We start from the raw sequence: 14,804 nt of genomic DNA, 5'->3' as shown, positions 1-14,804 counted from the left end.
ATGAGAAGCATAAGCAATCAACAAACGAATAGATTCAAGGCGAGCAACGGGAGCAAAGGTTTCACCGTAGTCGATACCCTCAACTTGGGAGTAGCCTTGTGCCACCAATCGTGCCTTGTTGCGAATGATGGTCCCATGAGCATCTTGCTTGTTCTTGAAAATCCACTTGGTTCCAATGACATTGTGGTTCCCCGTTGGCCTCGGCACTAATCTCCACACCTTGTTGTACTCGAAGTTGTTGAGTTCTTCATGCATGGCATTAAGCCAATCCGAATCTTCGAGTGCTTCATATACCTTTTGGGGTTCAACACAAGAGACAAACGCGTGATGTTCACAATAGTTTGCCAATTGTCTACGAGTGCTTACCCCCTTTTGAATGCTTCCAAGCACATTCTTCATGAGATGACCCTTGGTGGAGAGCTTGGATGCAATGTTGGCGGCACGACGCTTCAATTCCTCCTCGGTTGTGAGTTGAGGAGTGGTCACTTGATCATCTTGAGCGTCGTCTTGAGCTGGTTCTTGATCTTGAACTTGCTCGGAGGAGAGAACTTGACCTTGGGCATCACTTGGTGTGTCACCACCATCTTGAGCATGATCTTGCCCTTGGTCTTGTTCATGAGGTTGAGGGCCTTCACTTTGTTCTTCGGAAGCGTGTGGGCCTTGGGTTGGTGATGGCTCCACTTGAGTGGAGCATTGTCCTTCTCCTTCGGCCACAAGGGGTTCCTCAATGGGTAGTATAAAACCAACACCCATTCTTCTTATGGCTTGAGGAGGAATTTCATCACCTACATCACAAGTGCCACTTTGCTCCACTTGGGAGCCGTTATTCTCATCAAACTCCACGTTACACGTCTTCTCAATAAGTCCCGTGGATTTATTGAGGACACGGTAGGCATGAGAGTTTGTAGCATAACCAATGAATATGCCCTCATAAGCTCTAGCCTCAAATTTAGACAACCGAACACCTTTCTTGAGAATGAAACACTTACACCCGAACACCTGAAAGTACTTGAGGTTAGGCTTGTTACCGGTGAGTATCTCATATGGAGTCTTGTTCAAGCCCTTGCGGAGGTAGAGCCGATTGGATGCATGACACGCGGTGTTGATGGCTTCGGCCCAAAAGTTGTATGGAGACTTGAACTCCGCCATCATGGTCCTTGCCGCATCCATCAACGTTCGGTTCTTCCTCTCCGCAACACCATTTTGTTGAGGGGTGTAAGGTGCAGAATATTGATGCTTGATCCCATCATCACTAAGAAACTCATCCAAGGTGTAGTTCTTGAACTCGATGCCGTTGTCACTTCTTATTGTCAAGATCTTTGCATTTGTGTTGACGTTGGGATTCATTCGCAAAGTCAATGACGGTTTGTTGGGTCTCGCTCTTCCTCTTGAAGAAATACACCCAAGTGTATCTTGAATAGTCATCCACAATCACCAAGCAATACTTCCTACCCCCAAGACTATCAAAGGATGGAGGCTCCAAAGGCCTCTTCGAGTAAATGATAGTCGTGGGAGGGTGAGCCGTCTCATGTAGCTTTCCTTCGATACAAGCACTGCAAGCACGATCTTTAGCAAAACTAACATTCGTTAGTCCATGGACATGGTCCCCCTTGAGAAGACTTTGCAAAGATCTCATATTGACATGGGCTAAACGGCGATTCCAAAGCCATCCCACGTCAACTTTAGCCATTAGGCATGTCGCGGTCTTAGTGGGTCGCTCCGAAAAGTTAATCACATAGAGATCGTTCTCGACATGCCCAACAAAGGCTACTTTAAGAGTCTTGCTCCACAAGAGGGCCACGGTATCAATATCAAAGAAAGTGGCAAAGCCCATGATTGCAAGTTGACAAACGGAAAGTAGATTGTATGCAAGGGACTCAACAAGCATGACCTTCTCGATCGTGAGATCATGAGAAATGACAACTTTGCCGAGTCCCAATACCTTAGAAGACGAGGCATCACCCCACTCGACATTGGTGGGCATAGATGGAATCTTGTGCACGTCCACCACCAAGTCCTTGCTTCCGGTCATATGATTTGTAGCTCCACTATCGAGCAACCATGATCCCCCACCGGAAGCAAACACCCACAAGAGATCAATGCTTGGTTTTAGGTACCCATTTTGTAATGGGTCCTTTGATGTTAGTAACAAGGGTCTTAGGAGCCCAAATGGACCATTCAATATATTCATGAGGAGAACCAACAAATTTGGCATAAACATGCCCATCACTAGCACGGCACAACACATAAGAAGGATTAAAGTCGCCGGCTTTGTTGGAAGGGGTGGCATTGCCCTTCTTGACAACGCCACCCTTCGCATTGTTCTTCTTATCCTTGGAAGCACCCTCTCCCTCCTTCACAAAAGTTTGCTTGAGAGGAGGAGGTCATTTGGTCTTGGCATTCTTCTTCTTGTTCTTGGGTTTGGGTGCGAACCCAATCCCCTCCTTGGCCACAACTTCCTTTTGATTGCTCAAAAGGTCGTTGAGGATCTTCTCACCTTGTATGCATGACACAAGGCCTTTCTCAAGTTGCTCCTTCAACTTAGCATTCTCCTCAACAAGATGCACATGCTCACAACAAGGGTTAGTAGCATTTGCATTATCAATTAACACCATATGAGGAAAGGTGGCTTTCTCCTTAGTTAGCTTCACTTGGAGTTGATCATGAGACTCCTTGAGGCTAGCATGAACACCCTTCAAGACTTTGTGAGCCTTGTCGAGAATGTCAAACTCCTCTTTGAGTCTAGCAAGATCAACCCCAAGCTTTGCCTTCTCGGAGTTTAGCACACGAGACACAACAAGAGCATGATCAAGATCTTTCTTTAACTTAGCATGATCATCGTTGTGTGACTCCTCAAGAGCCAAACAAAGACCACGCTCTTCGTCAAGAGCATTGGAAAGATCCGAAATCTCATCGGCATAGTCATGACTATGCCCCTCCATCTTAGAGATGGTATCTTCGTGAGCCTCGATCATGTCATTGGCTTCACCAAGTTGTTCCAAGAGAGCAACGAAGTGCTTCTTGGATTTACCCTTGAGTTTACCCATAAAGGTCTCAAACTCATTCTCCTCCACATTTGTCCCTCATGTTCATCAATGCTATCCGTCGAAGAAGGATGATTAATGATGGTAGTTTTGATGTTGGGGGTTACCTTGTTGGTGGCTTTAGCCATGAGGCACTTGGCGGTGATGTTCTCATTGGGTGAGTCGAAGAGAGACATCCGTGGAGTCATCGCAATGGCAACGGAGGCCATGGCTACCGACTCACCATCTTCATCATTGTCATCATCCTCATTGTACTCTTCTTGTACCACCAATGCCTTGGGAGGAGTCTTCTTGGTGAAGTTGCTCTTGTTGGGGAACGACTTGGCCTTGTCCTTTCGGATGAGCTTGCCACCATTGTCTTCCCTCTTCTCGTAGGGGCACTCCGCAACAAAGTGGCTCACATTTCCACAATTGAAGCAAGTCCTCACTCGTTGCTTGCCCTTTGCGCCACTTGAATTGTTCTTGTTGAAGTTTGGCCTTGAGTTCTTCTTGCTCCAAAATTGCCTTGAAGCAAGAGCCATGCGTTCATGATAGGCATACTTCGTATCTTCGAGGTTGCTCTCCTCTTATTCCTCTTCATCCTCTTCCTCCATACTAACCTTGGCTTTTAGAGCAAGGTTGGGCTTCTTTACTCTTTGAGAGCGAAGAACCGCATTGTCGGCGGTCTTGTCCAAGATGCTCATAGCAACAAACTCATCCAACACTTCACTTGAGGACAAGGTGTGGAAGTCCGGCCTTTGACGAATGACGGGGGACATGGCTTTGTGGTAGGGCATCATTGCCTTGAGGAATTTGCGCTTGATCCAATTGTCATCCGTGTCCTTACTTCCATGCTCTCGGAGAGAGACCGCGAGTTTGGTTACTCTCCGATAAAGCTCACGAGGTTCTTCATCTTCTTTCATAGCAAACTCATCGGCTTCATCTTGCACCACTTCATAGTTGGAGCATTGAATGCTTGCGCTTCCCCGATAGAGGGAAACCACTTGGAGCCAAGCATCTTTGGCCACGGTGTAGGGCCGGAGATGAGGAAGATCTTCGGGTGGGATTGCTTCTTGGATGATGAAGAGAACATTCCCATTGAATTGATGATCCACGACTTCTATAGGAGTGAAGTTACTTCGGTCATGCGGATAGAAACCTTCTTCAATGATTCTCCAAAGATTAGTGTTCACATGATTTAAATGACGCTTAAAACGATAGACCCAAGAATCAAATTCTACATTCTTCTCAATCTTAGGGGCCGGACCGGCATGATTCAAATGAGTGGAAGGAAGCGGTCCACCATAGACAAGTGGAGGTTCCACATGGGCAAAGATGCCGGTGCCATTTTTACCACTAGAAGAAGGAGCTTTCTCGCTAGTAGCTTCCCCCTTGTCGGAGGTAGCATCCGTCACCTTGTTAGCGGGATCACCCACTTTCAACGGTGCGGTGGAAAGTTTAAGCCCTTCTAAGAATTTATTAAACATGCTTTCAACCTCAGTCGTCATGGAGGTTTTCAATGTGTCCAACGCCACATTGAATTCCTCACGAGAGACCGCGGTTCCCCCATCTCCCGTAGACGAGACCGGATTCACACCGGAGTGCTCCTCCACACCGTCTACGACGTCAACCATACTCTTCGGACGGTAAAGTCCTTAATAAAGAGACGAGGCTCTGATACCAATTGAAAGGATCGATATAGTTGACTAGAAGGGGGGGTGAATAGGCAACTAACAATTTTTAGCTTTTCTTTACCAATTTAAACTTTGCATCAAAGTAGGTTGTCTAGATATGCAACTAGGTGAGCAACCTATATGATGCAACAACAATAAGCACACACGCAAGCAAGAGATAAAGCACAAATAAGCTTGCACAAGTAAAGGCACGAGATAACCAAGAGTGGAGCCGGTGAAGACGAGGATGTGTTACCGAAGTTCCTTCCCTTTGAGAGGAAGTACGTCTCCGTTGGAGCGGTGTGGAGGCACAATGCTCCCCAAGAAGCCACTAGGGCCACCGTATTCTCCTCACGCCCTCACACAATGCGAGATGCCGTGATTCCACTATTGGTGCCCTTGGAGGTGGCGACCGAACCTTTACAAACAAGGTTGGGGCAATCTCCACAACTTAATTGGAGGCTCCCAACGATACCACGAAGCTTCACCACAATGGACTATGGCTCCGCGGTGACCTCAACCGTCTAGGGTGCTCAAACACCCAAGAGTAACAAGATCCATAAGGGATTAGTGGGGGGATTCAAATCTCTCTTGGTGGAAGTGTAGATCGGGGCCTTCTCAACCAATCCCTAGAGAATCAACAAGTTTGATTGGCTAGGGAAGGAGATCGGGTGAAAATGGAGCTTGGAGCAACAATGGAGCTTGGAGGTGAAAGAGGTAGTCAACTAGAGGAGGAAGACACCCCTTATATAGTGAAAGAACAAATCCAACCATTATCCACCAACTCAGCATGCGCAGCGCGGTACTACCGCACCTGAGGCGCGGTACTACCGCAGGGCCCCGCGGTACTACCGCCCACGCAGCAGAGACCAGAACAGCCACAAATGCACTAAAGTAGAGGGCGGTAGTACTGCTGGCGCGGTACTACCGCTCCCCCTTGCGGTACTACCGCAAGGCAGGGGCTGTCCAGGGATGGGAAGGCACGGATATAAAAAATTACATCCGTGGCTACTTCCGCAGAGTTGGAGTCGATGCAAAAACCCGACGCGGTAGTATCGTAAGCCAGCAGCGGTACTACCATTACATCCGCCCCTTACTGCCGCGTACTTGCGGAACTAAGTCAGGGACCACGGTACTACCGCTTACTAGAAGCGGTACTACCGTGGGCACTTGTGGTACTACCGCACCAGCGGGCGGTACTACCGCAAGGTCCTGCAGTACTACCGCTCTAAGGAGCAGTACTACCGCAAGCACTAGTTCAGCAGGGAAGAGCAATATTTGCATAGACAAGGAAGACATAGGATACTCCAAAGGCTAGAGGAAAGGAGGTGCAAAGGAAGATGTGTACGTGATGAATCCACCCAACCTTTCCAACGCGGACCCCCTCTTAATAGTACGGCTTCCCTACGACTCAATACCACCGAAAAGAAATGAAGAGAAACGCCGTCCTTTATAGCCTTCGAGGGGAACCCAATCATCTTGTGCCTAGTCAATATATCTGAAATATTCGATGCACATGATTAGTCCGCAAAAGCATTGCCATCAATCACCAAAACCAACTAAGGGATAAAAATGCCCTTACAGCTTGCTTCTGCTGTAACATCCCAAATTTCCCATTTGGAATGTTTTACAATTGTAGCTAAGCATCTATGCATATTGCTTGAATTGAGTGACATTGGAATTATTTCAGGGGCTTTTGAGTTTGTTGGAATTTGGATTCAAATTGGCAGTTGAATTTATTTCAAACAATGCCTGACAAATACTTGAGCAAAAGTATGAGAGGAGTAAACATGACACTCCAAAAATGTCAGAAGAAAAATATTGCCAAAAAGTTTGAATTTAAATTTGAATTTTATTTGGGATTTCCAGAAAATTGTTTTTTTAGTTTGAGTTTTACCACTGAAAAATGTCCACGTTGTAGGATTAATTCCCCTGAGAATTTTGATATATATATGTCCTATATAAAAATAATATATTTTTTTCTATATTTTTTTTCTTTCTCTCTAATTCAAAAAAAAGAAGAAAAAGCCCCAGGCGCCAGCCAGGCCAACCGGCCCAGCCAGCGCCGAGCGCAGCCCACCAGCGGGCCAGGCGCAGGCCACCGACGCCCGAGCCGGCCTGCCCCAGCGCGCCCGCACGCCCGAACCCTCTCCCGATCGGTCGCCCGACCTCTCCCTCTCCCTCTCTCTCTCTCACTGACGCGCTGGCCCCACCTCCTTCTTTCCCCTCACGCACGGCACGCCGCACCGGAGCACGCGCAGAGCGCGCCCGACACCGCGATCTTCTCGGGATCGCGATCCCGCGTCGCCCCCTCGTCCAAGTCCATGTCCTATAAGTTCCCCTCGCTCTCCTCTCCCGAACCCCCCAAAAACCCTAGCCAGAAACGCACCACAGCTCACGCCCTCCTCCTTTGGATCTCGCCGCCGTCGTCTCGGTTCGCCGCCGCTGCTGCCACCGGTGAGCATCCCCCTTGCTTCCAAGCTACACCACCCGAACCCTCTGTTCGTTCCTCGATCTCCCTGACATCCTCTCTTCTCCCAGGGAGCCCCGAAGCCGTCGTCCCCGAGCTCGACCGCCGCCCGCCGGAGCAGGAGCTCACCCGAGCTCGCCCCGATCGACTCCGACGTCCCCGAGCTCCACCAAGGCCGCCCCCGACCTCCCCTCGAGCCGCCGCACTCGCCTGACGTCTTCGCCGACCTCCCCGACTACCGGAGCCGCCGCACCGCCAACGCCCGAGCCGCCGCCGTCGTCTCCGTTCGTCGCCGCCGACGCTGTAAGCCCGAGCTCCCCTCCACCGTTGGATCTCGCATGTATGGCCTAGATTAGAAACAACGAAGGGGTACAGTTTTATTTAATAGATCGGTTTTACTTACGGTTTTTTTTGATAGATCGAACCGGTCGGTTTTCTGTTTAGCCGCGGGCACCTCTAGGTTATATTACGCCTGAGCGTTAGATAGCCCAGCAGCGCTAGTTGTTTTTTTTTCTTTTTTTTTTCAGTTTCTGTTTTTTTAGCAGAATAGTTTTGTTTTTGTTTTTGCTATTTCTTTTAGTCGGTTTATTATTTTTAGTTAATTCTTTTTTTGTGAGTTTGCAAATTTGTTGTAGTTTCTGTAGAAAATATGTTTAGCCATGTTTAAATTATTATAAATAGTTTTATATTAGATTTAGACAGATTAGTTTTTCTGCCATAAATTGAGTTAGGATTTTTTTTTGTGATTCTTTTTCTACTGCTTAGTTTTGACCATGCCTAGCAGTAGGAACTTGTTTTGGTATTTTAGATTTAATAAACAATTAGTTTTATGTCGAAATTAAGTTTTTCTTGTTTATTTAGCTAGCTACTGTTTTCCTACTGTTCTAGTTAGTAAATAATTTTATTTTTGTTATGTTATAGTTTATTTTAGATTAGTTTCTGTAGCTACAGAGGATGAACTTTTATTTACAGTAGAATAAAATTTTTATTTTATTTTCTTTGCTAGCATTGTTTTAGGCATAATAGGAGTTCTATAATAGCTTTTGATGTGATTCTTTTTGCTCCTAGTTTGTATGATGTTTTTCCTTCTGTTAGTTAGCAAAACCAATGCTTAGGTTCTGTTAAGAAAGGTTTTAGTTGTGTAAAACTATTTCTTAGTTGTTGCTTGATATGATGAAAACCTTGATTTGTTTTCTCCGAGTTTTTCCTTGGTTTTGGTTTGATTACGTGGGTGTTTTACTTCAACTTGCTGTTATGTTATATTGTGCTATACTTATTTGTGCTATTGTTTGACTCGGTAGAATTTCCGGAGTGCGAAGCCTGCTATTACGAGTCGCTAGCTTTCGAAGACCACCAGCCAGGCAAGTCATTTGATCATGTTTTTACAATACCTATGATTTTATTGCATTAGAGTTATACCTCCCCACCATGCATGCAGTAGGAGAATTTTGTTAAATTATGTTCTTGAGTAGTATCATGAGGTAGGATGAACCCTTCTCCCTTGTTACCAATGCCCGGGACGATGTAGTTTATTTTGCTATGCTCGTAGACGGGGTTGGTTGAGTGATTCATAAGGGAGATGCGAAAGTCAAGATGATGAAAACCCCATGACATCAAGCTCAAGATGGACTTCAAAATTCACTACTGGGTGGAGGACGGTTGACGGGCACCCTGGAGAAACCAGCGGATGGCCGGGATGCATGGAGAAGCGCCATGACATCTTGCGGAAAGCTTCACCCAGCCACGAAGAGACGGATGGATACCTCATTGACCGGAAGCTTACCTGTGCAGCCGCAAGCCATTATGGGCTCTGGCTTGGTCGACCCTAGGCGTGACTCTGGACGGACGGTGCTATGAGATGTAGAAGAACGGTAGGATTGGATGGGCACCGGCAGTGGCCCAGAGGAACTCTTCGGAAGACCCTGTATCGTTCGTCCCGTCTTCAAACACCAGGCAGTGCGAAGACTTAAAGGAGAACGATTCTTGCGGGTAAAGTGCACAAACCTCTGCAGAGTAACAACCTAATCGATTAGCCGTGTCCCCGGTTACGGACAAATGAGCCTCTGGAATTGGAGTATTTCGGATATCTCAACACTGAACTTAATAAATTAATTGAGGGGGTTATTTAATAATTGGGAACGAGACATTGGTTGGCGGAACCATCTCAATTACTACCAACAATTTTGTAGTAATTGCAAACAAGTCCTTGTTGTAGGGAAAAACCGGCTTTTTCGCAAAACAATGAAACTTAGAGCCCCACAGCCAAATTGCATATAGTATTAGTAATTTTATTGTTGTTCTCTTTTCATGACTTGCCAGCATATTCAAAATGCTGACCTACATGGCTGCAACGTCTTATGTTGCAGAGGAGTTTTCCGACCAGGAGTGAGGCTACGATCCACGCTTGGCGATTGCCCTTTGGAGTCGGATGGACTCGCTATTCGTCTACGCTTCCGCGGCTTTATTTAGTTTATTTCTCATGAGTTGGCCTTCGGCCGAATTTATTATGATGTAATAAAGACTCGATATGAGAATCGTGTAATAAATTCAGGTGTGATTGAACTTTGAATCTTTGCATCAATGTACTGTGTGTGCCAGCATGATCTTGGGATGGTACAGCTACACAGAGACTTGACCGATTTCAGGTCGGGTCGTTACAGAGATGGTATTCAGAGCACACGCTGACCGTAGGACGTAACCCCTAGGATCGGAAAGCCATAGGAAGAGACTATTTTATTTTATGTCCTTATCATTCCGTAATTCTCCCCTGTTCATTTCTGACTTCTCTCCGATTTTCAACATTCTAGATGGCCGCCGAGTTCACCCCAGTTCTGCTACCGGAGTTTTTCCAGCCAGATGAGACGATGCTTCTCGGCAAGAAGCTGGTTCAGATCGTGAAGAAGCTGAAGATTGCCCTGCCCTCAATCACCGGGAAGCCTATCAATGCACTTCCGACGGATACCCGCTACAGGATTATGGTGCACATTCCAGGGAGGACCTTCGGAGGACATTCAGAGCCCATTGACTTTGAGTTTACCGATTTCACTTGGATCCTCGGAAGAGACATGGCGATTTATCATGCACTTGGACATCTCCGAGAAGAGTACAGGGCCGAGCTCGACCCATCAGACCTCGCCATGATTTCTCGCAGAGCTAGGAATGGAGATATCATCCGTACCGTAGAGGACGACTCCATTCTTTCATATGTCCAAGACTTGGAGAGTCTCATCAGGAACCGGGAAATCCAGACGCGCCGAAACTCGAAGGTACACAGAAGGTTGTTGTTCCGTGAACTGGAACTGGAGGAGAAAGCACGCGCGGACTTCCTTGAACATGAAGAAGAAGTCAAGGATTTTTTGGAGAGAATCGAGGTCCGGGATAAATATATTGCCACACTGGAGGAGAAGATAGACCTGGGAGAAGACCTTTTTCCGAGTGGAGATGATGGACCTCTCGTAAGCAATGATCAGGATTATGAAGAGAGCTCCACCGAAGGAAGCCGCAAGAGGAGACGCCGCACCAGAGGACGCCGCACCGGAGGACACAAGAATAATTGATGAAGACATTTAGTCGACCGCCATGTTACCTTATTTTTTATTTTATTTTTTCGTCGATCAGTTAGGCCGTTATTTTCGATTAGTCGTGAGATTTCTTTTGTAATCCCAGATTGAACCTTGTTTGAGATGAATGAATAAATGATTGGTGTGATTATGATTGTGCATTCATATGGGTAGTGCTATTTTCTCATTAGACCCTTGTTCTATTCTAATTTCTCATCCACTCCAAAACACCAGATGCCTCCGAGACGTGACCCCGGTTTCAACTTTCCGCCGGAGCTCACCCAGCTGATCCAGCAGCAGAATGCCCTGATGCAGATGCTCATCCAGAACCAGAATAACAACAACAACAATCCACCGCCACCACCCCCTGTTGACAACTTGACACGCTTCCTAAGGCTGAATCCGCCAGTGTTCTCTAGCAGCACTGAGCCGATTGTGGCCGATGATTGGCTCCGCAAGGTTGGAAGGGAGTTAGCCACTGCTGGATGCACAGATGCAGAGAAGGTGCGCTTTGCCGCACATCAGCTTGATGGACCTGCAGCTTCTTGGTGGGAGAACTACACCGCCACTTACCCGGCCGCCACCGTGACATGGGCTGAGTTCCAGCAGGCTTTCCGCACCGCTCATGTCTCAGCTGGAGCCATGAGTCTGAAGAAGCGTGAGTTCCGCAACTTACGCCAGGGGAACCGTACTGTGGGGCAATACGTGGATGAGTTCAGCAAATTATCTCGCTATGCCCCAGATGATGTGGCCACAGATGCCGCAAAGCAAGAGAAGTTTCTCGAGGGACTCAATGATGAGCTAGGAATGCAGCTAATGGTGGCTACCTTCAACAACTACCAGGAGCTGGTAGACAAGGCCACCATACTTGAAGGCAAGCAGCAGCAGATTGATAGCCGCAAGCGGAAATATGGCCAGGGAAAGTACAACTCCGGAGCTCAGCAGAAGCCCCGCTATACCCCATACTCAGGAGGACATACCCATCACACCCATGGAGGACATAATCATGGAGGACATAACCATGGAGGGAATGGGAACAATCGCAACCACGACAACAACTCCAAGTCAGGCAATGGAGGCAATGGCAACTAGCACCGTCCTGCTCCGGCTCAGAAGGATCTGAGTCATATCACCTGTTTCAAGTGCCAGAAGACAGGACACTATGCCACCGATTGTCCGGAGGCCAAGCAGAGGAATGGAAACGGCAACGGCAATGGAAGCTCAGCAAAGAAGCCCAACCCTTTTTCTCGTGCTCAGGTGAATCATCTTGACGTGGAGGACGTCTATGATCAGCCAGACACTGTGGTTGGTAAGTTTTTATTAAATTCACATCCAGTATTGGTACTCTTTGATTCCGGTGCAACGCATTCATTCATATCAAGGGTAGTTGTGGAAAAGTACGGGTTGCCCACTAGAACCCTTAGAACCCCGCTTCAGGTCACTTCCCCAGGAGGAGAGATGACGGCAGGCTTAGGCTGTCATTCGACCCTCAGCATCGGAAACCATGATTTTCCCGCAGACCTCATAGTATTGGAATCCCAGAGTTTGGATGTAATTCTAGGCATGGATTGGTTGACCAAGTTTGAAGGAAACATCGACTGTGCTCGCAAGACGATTTTGCTCACCACCCCGAAGCAGAAAAGGGTCAAATATGTATCCAGACGCACACCGATGAAGAATCGGGTGAATTCCCTCATGGGTGTTGTTCAGGAAGAAGTGCCCGTAGTGCAAGATTTTCCCGATGTGTTTCCAGAGGAATTACCAGGAATGCCACCGGACAGAGACATTGAGTTTTTGATTGAGTTATTGCCAGGCACAGCCCCAATATCCAAGAGACCCTATCGGATGCCCCCGAATGATTTGGAAGAGATCAAGAAGCAAATTAAGGAACTATTGGAGAAAGGATATATTCGCCCAAGCTCGTCACCTTGGGGAGCCCCAGTTCTTTTGGTAGAGAAGAAGGATGGAACCCTGAGAATGGTTGTGGATTATCGTTCATTGAACGATGTGACCATCAAGAACAAGTACCCTCTGCCGATGATTAATGATTTATTTGATCAACTAGTTGGAGCCAAGGTATTCTCCAAGATCGATCTTCGATCAGGGTATCATCAGTTGAAGATTCGTGAACAGGATATACCCAAAACAGCTTTCACCACCAGGTATGGTTTATATGAGTATACCGTCATGTCATTCGGATTAACTAATGCCCCTGCGTATTTCATGAGCATGATGAACAAGGTATTTATGTAATATCTGGACAAGTTTGTCGTGGTGTTCATCGATGACATATTGGTTTTCTCCAAGAGCGAGGAAGAGCATAAGGAACATCTGCGTCTAGTTCTGGAGAAACTCCGGGAACATCAGTTATATGCCAAGTTCAGCAAATGTGAATTTTGGCTAAAGGAAGTCGGATTCCTCGGACATGTTATTTCAGGAGAAGGAATAGCAGTCGACCCCACCAAGGTCGAATCGGTCACCAACTGGCAGTCCCCCACCTCAGTCAAGGAGATCCGCAGTTTTCTCGGACTCGCAGGATATTATCGAAGGTTTATTGAGAATTTCTCCAAGATTGCCAAGCCCATGACTGAGCTGTTGAAGAAGGAAGCCAAGTACATTTGGACCGAGGATTGTGAAGCCAGTTTTCAGGAGCTGAAGAAACGTCTGGTTACAGCCCCAGTGCTAATTTTGCCGGACATACACAAGGATTACCAGGTATATTGTGACGCTTCTCGTCAAGGACTCGGAGGAGTGCTCATGCAGGAAGGAAAAGTTGTAGCTTATACCTCCAGACAGCTACGACCTCACGAGATGAATTATGCCACACACGATTTGGAGTTAGCAGCCGTAGTGCACGCACTCAAGACCTGGAGACATTTCCTCGTCGGAAACAGTTGTGATGTTTACACGGATCATAAGAGCCTGAAGTATATTTTCACGCAGAAGGAATTGAACCTCAGGCAGAGGAGATGGCTTGAATTGATCAAGGACTATGACATGAGATTGCATTATCACCCAGGGAAGGCAAATGTTGTAGCAGATGCCTTGAGCCATAAAAGTTATGTGAACACCCTCCTAGTTGGAGGATTACCTCAGGAATTAGCCGACGATCTCAGAGAGCTCCGACTGGAGATAGTACCGAGAGGATTTGTTGCCACCTTGGATATACAGTCCACTCTGACCGAAAGAATCCGTGAAGCCCAGAAGACAGACAAGGAAATTGCAGAGATAAAGGAAAAGATGTGTAACGGAAAGGGGAAAGATTTTCGTGAAGATGAGCACGGAACTTTATGGTTTGAGGATCGCATCTATGTGCCTAATGACCCAGAGGTCAGGAAGTTAATTCTTCAGGAGGCCCACGATTCACCGTACTCGATTCACCCAGGCAACACCAAGATGTATCTGGATTTGAAGGAAAGTTTCTGGTGGACAGGTATGAAGAAGGATATTGCCGAGTACGTAGCAGTATGTGATGTTTGTCAGCGAGTAAAGGCGGAACATCAGAAGCCGGCAGGGTTACTTCAACCTTTGCCAATACCCGAGTGGAAATGGGAAAAACTTGGAATGGATTTTATCACAGGATTACCGAGGACCCGTTCAGGTTATGATTCTATCTGGGTAGTGGTTGATCGCTTGACCAAGGTAGCTCATTTCATTCCCGTGAAGACCACATATACCAGCGCTAAGTTAGCCAAGATATACATGACCAGGATCGTATGTCTGCATGGAGTTCCGAGGAGTATCGTGTCAGATAGAGGAACACAATTTACCTCAAAGTTTTGGAATCAGTTGCATGAAACTTTGGGAACGGGGCTGGAGTTCAGTACAGCTTTTCATCCGCAGACAGATGGACAGACCGAGAGAGTCAACCAGATTTTGGAGGACATGTTGAGAGCCTGTGCGCTAGACTATGGGTCTAGCTGGGATGACAACTTGCCATATGCAGAGTTCTCGTACAACAACGGCTATCAGACCAGTCTGAAGATGGCCCCTTTCGAAGCTCTATACGGAAGGAGGTGTAGAACACCATTGCTGTGGGATGGTGTTGGAGACCGAAAACTTTTTGGTCCCGATCTTA

This window comes from Aegilops tauschii, chromosome 7, assembly GCF_002575655.3.
Source record: "Aegilops tauschii subsp. strangulata cultivar AL8/78 chromosome 7, Aet v6.0, whole genome shotgun sequence".
Classification (NCBI taxonomy): domain Eukaryota; kingdom Viridiplantae; phylum Streptophyta; class Magnoliopsida; order Poales; family Poaceae; genus Aegilops; species Aegilops tauschii.
Note: the sequence above shows the minus strand (reverse complement) of the source record.